Below are 6870 nucleotides of genomic sequence, written 5' to 3' on the forward strand. Positions count from 1 at the left end.
GAGTCCTAGATCAATGACATTGTTCCCGTTAGAATTCAATGCGCATGTGCAACCTTCGCCCCGGAGCTATTACACATAGAAACATCAAATAAATCGACCTTGGAAAAAGAGGTCATTGACCCCATTCACCACGTGTTCTCCCTAATGACTCTATGCCCATATAAGGAGTTCGTTCTGTATTCTATGCCCATATAAGGAGTTCGTTCTGTATTCTATGCCCATATAAGGAGTTCGTTCTGGAGTAGCACCCCCCATTCTACTCCTATTAAAAAATATGGAATTTTGTTTTTTTTTTTTTTGCCAGGAGAAATATCACGGATGCCTATTTATTTTTTTCCCCCAAGGGTGATCGTATCGAGCCAACTAGTCGTAGAAGATAGGGAGAATGCTCATTCAAACGAAAACCAAAAGTTCTAGTGTGCTTTTGAAACGACCAAAAAAGATTGGAAGGCAATTAGCCCACCCCCTCCCGCACCACTTTCCCCCCAAAGATATCCAACCATACTTTCGAGATAACTGTTTCGCTCAGCATAGTTGAAAGGTCCAATAACTATGCGTACAGGGATGAATTGACCCCTCATAGTTCCTCAAGAAAGAGCTGCAAGTTACACAATTTGTCCATTGTTCACCTGTAGCATTTGTTATTAGAAACTATAACGGAATTTTATTTGGGGGATATTGTGCGAGGGATATTTCCCACTGGTATATTTTGTTGGGAGGAAAGTTTCCGGGGGAAATCTTAAACCGGAGGGGGGTAGTATTTCCTGGCAAAATTTTAAAAACGGTCAGAAATTAAATTAAAAGGTCACGTTTTCAACTGAAAATAAGAAGCAACGTTAAAACTTAAAACTAACAGAAATTATTTCGTATATTGAGGGGGTTGCCCTTACTTTCAGTTGGAAAGCGGGATTTTTAAAAATTTAATTTGTTGTATAGGCGAAGAGGATATGCTTTGTTTATTGTAGGTGTACATAATAACATGGTTTTGGCTGTTCTCAGCTGAACGAATTGTAAGTAAGGAGCGACTCGTACTAATAGTGACCAAAACTCTAAAAAAAAATTTTATAACAATTAGTACTTCAAAAGATTTTGCTTTTAATGCTGATTCCAAGTACAGAACATGTACTAAGTTTAATGTTACCCATCAGAAGCTAAGAGCCTGAGAACATTTGTAAATTTCAAAATCTCAACAGTTTTTTTTTCTCTATGTGTGTAGCAAACTTTTTCAAACACTATTTTGTGCTGTATGTAAAATCGTAAAAATGTTTGATATGCTTGCTGGTTTTAAGCTCGACGATAAACTCTACCCTTTTCCTATTTGGACAAACCTTTCGAAGTTCTACCCCAGAAACAAAGGTTTAGATACAACTCTACATAGAATATATTATTGGAAGGAAAGTTCAATATTAAATTAGCCATTTATATTTACTTCAACGCTGCTCTAAAGCCCTATTCTCTTGAAAATCCGGTGATCTAGTTATAGATTTCGCCTATTCAAAATGAATCACTGCATGATGTCGGCTGTGCCCTCTATTCAACTCATTGAATAAGCTTTGCACTTGAATAACCAAATTCTAGGTCTTAGATAGGCGATAACTTCATCCACCGTGCGACAATAGAGCTCAACCACAAAACCAGGCCACATGATTGAGTACTATAACAACAGTGGTCTAAATTCTGACCATGAAGAGGGGGCTAATAAAGCGCGAATAGAGTTCAAAGTATCACCTGGTTTGGCTTCTGCTCCTGTTTGAACTGATCCCATAACCTATTATTCTGGGGCGTGTATGTTGGTACTACATGGTAACAATTGTGAGAATTACCAGAGTGGGGATTTGGGATTTGAGAATTTAATGATAAATTTTGCTGCTGCAATTTCACTAAGAATCCCATATGTTGTTGATGAAAGAAAACATGTCGTACTGTTCGGACTTCCGTAGAGCACGAAAACTAATTATAGTTACAGCAGACTAAATATAGACTATAGAATATAATTACAGATGAATTATCTACAATGCAAATCTACGTTCCGTACGTACACCTCATCTGGCTTGTAGCTTTCCTTTTCTTGAAAATTCTAAAAGTTGAAATGTTGATATTTGGGTATATATATATATATATATATATATATATATATATATATATATATATATATATATATATATATATATATATATATATATATATATATATATATATATATATATATATATATATATATATATATATATATATATATATATATATATATATATATATAAATAAGAGAATTGGCTTTTGATCATGATTAACTAAAAAAACAAGTTTTTTTAACTGAAAGTAAGGAGCGACATTAAAACTTAAAACGAACAGAAATTATTCCGTATATGAAAGGGGCTGTCCCCTCCTCAACGCCTCGCTCTTTACGCTTGAGTTTTTTATTGTTCTAAAAATAAAGTTGCCAGACAGAGTCAAACTTTAGCGTAAAAAGCGAGGCGTTGAAGAGGAGACAGCCCCTTTCATATACGGAATAATTTCTGTTCGTTTTAAGTTTTAATGTCGCTCCTTACTTTCAGTTGAAAAACTTGTTTTTTAATAGTTAATTTCTGAACGTTTTTGAATTAATGTATCTTTGATTTTGGCTCACCGTACATGAATAATTAAAACGTAATTCGCATATTAATTTTCCTTTTTTTGGCTAATTGACTTTTTCAAAAATTTGTTCTGACGAAACTTGCGAATTAACTTACGTAACGAATTTCTGTATCCGTATGTTTTTAATACGCATATTAGGGAGTTCGCTCCCTAGTCAATACCTCGCTCTTTACGCTTAAGTTCGAATTTTGCTCGAATCACAAACCCCTGAATCACAAAGGCCAATTAATTAGAATATAAAACTCTTTTGAAAGTACCAAAAAAAACTTTAGCGTAAAGAGCGAGGTATTGACTAGGGGACAAACCCCCTCATATACGTAAACATTTCTGTTTGTTTTAAGTTTTAGTGTTACTTCTTACTTTCAGTTGAAAAAAACTGTTTTTTTTTATTTAACTTCTGATCGTTTTTAAATAATAATGGGAAATATGGCGCACCATTCATAGACATATCCCTACCCCCAAGAAAATCTCCTGCATGGAAAGATCCTTCCCCGTAACCCCTACTCTGGACCCGACCCCCAAATAGAAAAAAAATCCTCCTGAAAACGCCTGTATACTTCCCAATAACCAATACTATATCTAAACAATAGGCAAAGTTTATAACTTGCAGCCCTTCCCCGGGGAACAGTGGGGGATTAAGTCATTCTCAAAGACATGTTAATAAGATTTTCAACTATGCTGAACAAAATGGCTATCTCAAAATTTTGATTGGGTGACTTCAGGAAAAAATGAGCGTGGGAGGGGGCCAAGTTGCCCTCAAATTTCTTTTGTCACTTAAAAACAGCACTAGAACTTTAATTTCCGTTCGAATAAGCTCTTTTACGATATACTAGGACTACTGGATGGTTATGATCACCCCTGGGGGGAAAAAAATAAACACGCACGCGTAATCGTTCTTCTGGCAAAAAAATACAAAATTCCACAATTGTGCAGAGAGGAGCTGGAAACTTCTACATAAGGGTTATCTGATACGCTGAATTTGTTGGTGTGATTTTCATTGAGGTTCTATGACTTTTAGGGGTTGTTATCCACTTTTTTTGAAAAGAGGGCAAATTTTTTCAGGTTTCTCGCTTAACTTTTGATGGATAAGACTAAACTTGATGAAACTTATATATTTGAAATCAGCATAAAAATCTGATTCTTTTGATGTATCTATTGGTATCAAAATTCTGTTTTTTAGAGTTTCGGTTACTAATGAGACGGATCGCTCCTTACTTACAGTTACCACGAACTGTTTGATTGTTAGGCTAATCTCTGAGGTCAAGACTTCTCACAAACTAAAGATACTACAAAAAAAATATTTAAACTTAGTATTTTTCAATCCTAGGTATAATAAAGAACCAAGAAAATATACATGGCTAATCTGCCACCCTCTCTCTACCCTAACACACGCCTATGGATTACGCTTAAGAAGCCATTTCATAATTCAGACATTCACTATTTCAAAAAGGGGATTAAGTCGGCATAGTTGTTTTCTGGAAGCCCCATCTTACTACAGAGATCTTTGCGGGGGGCTTCGGTTCCTATTGACGGGGTTTAGACAATTTCATCCTCTGGTGTGAGACAGGGGGTAACTGCAAAGGTGTCGTATCGTCATTTAGAATCTCAAAGGGATTTACGGTTGGAGATTGATGTATTTTCAGATTACCGCATTAAACGACATCGCATTCTAGGCCTTCTACGTAAAGATTTTAATCTAGATTGAAAATTATGCACGAAAGATATTCAAAATTTTTATTGTTTCGTGAAAAGTGTAAATATCATGCTAAATATGCACAGAACAGACCACACACAATTAATTGATTGTTAGTTGTCGACTATTTAGCTATTGTGAACAAAAGGAGGCAGCAACTATTAGAAGGTCCATTTCCATTGAATCATTTCAAATTTTTTATTCAAAATTTCAAATAATAGACACTTAAGCTGTTCTTTATAAAGCTTTAAGTGTCACCGTCTTAAATTACATACGGAATAATAAAAATGATTACTTGGCAAAATTAAACGGATAGACGCGTGTGTACAGATGGGAAGCGAGCAGCGGAAGACCCACCTGACTGCCGGGCAAAGTTATAATCATCCTCGGACTAGGGGTACTCCACTTGCGGTTTTACCTATTTACAGAGTGTTAGCTAGCAACCTGTTGTTAAGTAGCTGTGGACAACTGGAAATCTAAAAAAAGAGGCTGTTCTGCTACTGGCTTTTACAACTAATTAGTCTGTCTGGACATTATGACCTGTTGTATGTCACCCAAAAATGGAAATAAAGTAGCCGCTGTTTGCGTACAATAAAATTAGGTAATTAAAGCGAAAATACATTGATGTTGAACGGTCATAACATCTAGTTGGACTTCACAGAAAACTCCATATGGAATATCTAGAGAGGGGATACTATCCAAATGTGCACAGCGAAGGTCATCCAAAATTAAAGCGCATTTTTCGAAATACATTTTTAATGTGGAATTTGTTGTGATATTTGATGGCTGAACTCCCTTGTGGCTCTTCAATTTGTCACCTATGTGAATAAAGAACTTAAAAATAGTTTAGTACATAAACATAGAAAAATAGAAAATTCACAAAATAAAAAATAAAGATAAAAAAGATTGGCTATTTTAAAAGCAGATTATACTCCTTGGAAATTATTTATGAGGATCTAGTGGATTTCGGATTCCAACCAATTTGAAGGTTTTGCCAATCTCTCATATTATCGTAAAGCAAAAGGGAAGAGCCGTTGTTTGGAATGCAGGAAAATTAGGCAACAAAGCAAACCATTTTGAGGTTCGATCAGGCAGAATTTAGGAAGGGAGGTAGAGAACCCTTCTGCGTATGTGTCTGAAGCTGCAAAAAAAAAAAAAAATTACAGGGAGCCTAGAAACAAAAAATAAATTAGAAAGCTGGATTCTTAATGCACGTTATGATGACTTCTCATATTATCATAAAGCAGAAAGAGAAGAGCCATTGTTTGGAATGCACGAAAATTAGGCAACGAAGCAAGCCATATTGAGGTACAACCAGGCAGAATTTAGGAAGGGAGGTAGAGGACCCTTTTACGTACGTGTCTGAAGCTGGAACAAAAAAAAGTACAGGGCACCTAGTAACAAAAATAAATTAGAAAGCTGGATTATTAACAAAACACACAAATGTTTGAAAGCACAAAATAGGGAAAACAGATTTCTGCATGTATTTCACTAAAAGCTGTCTATTTTCGTCACAAATAAACTTATTCATAATCAAATAAACACAAATAAAAGTATGGAATCAATCCCCACAAAGGCTCCTTGACCAGTAAAGGAGTGGCAGAGATAAATAAAAGAAAGAATTATATGATCTTTGATCTATTTTGAACAAAATGGCTATATAAAAATTTGATCTGATAAGTTTGGAGAAAACAGGGCATAGGGAGTGGGGCTAGTTTCCCCCTCATCACTTTTCATTCTTGAAGAGGGAACTATAACTTTCAATTTCCAATCAAATGAGCCTCCTCCAAAATTGCTACCACCATCCCTTCCACACAAACCTTATATACCCCCAAAACAAAGCTTACAACACTTGCCCTGGGCTCTGGAGGGTTATGTTGACCTCGAAGTTTTTTTTATCTTATTTTTGACTATTTTGAACAAAATGGCTATCTCAAAATTTTGATCGGATGCATTCGAGGAAAGATGGCATGGGAAGTATAGTTGCCTTTCGATCATTTTTGACTCTTAAAAAGGAAACTAGAACTTTTAATTTCCATTCAAATGAACCCCCTCTAAAATATATACAACCGCCTTTTCCAAAAAAATCTTAAATGCCACCGGGGTACAGCTTATAAGACTTGCCCCCGGTCTATGGGTGGTTGCGTTGACCCCAGAGTTTTTGTTATCGGTATTTTGAACCATTTTGAATAAAATGGCCATCTAAAAATTTTGATCAGATGCATTTGGGGAAAAGACTGCTTGGGGGGGGGGAGTTGCCCACCGATCAATTTTGACTTTTAAAAAGGGCAGTAGAACTTCCGATTTCCAATCGAATGAAACCCTCCGAAGTATATACGACCACCTCTTCCATATGAAGTGCTCCTCTCAAAAAATAAAAAGTTGAAGCCTTATGGCCTGTAGTTTAGGCAACGCTATAGAATTACGAGCATTGACAAATACTTACCTTATGGCACACACAGAGATACGGTCCCCCCCACCCTCCAAGAAATATCAAGATTTAGACATTTCTCCAATATTTTCTTGTTTTTGCGTTAATTTGC

This window comes from Artemia sp. Qi Xiang Cuo, chromosome 5 (assembly GCF_049724085.1).
Source record: "Artemia sp. Qi Xiang Cuo chromosome 5, ASM4972408v1, whole genome shotgun sequence".
NCBI lineage: Eukaryota > Metazoa > Arthropoda > Branchiopoda > Anostraca > Artemiidae > Artemia > Artemia sp. Qi Xiang Cuo.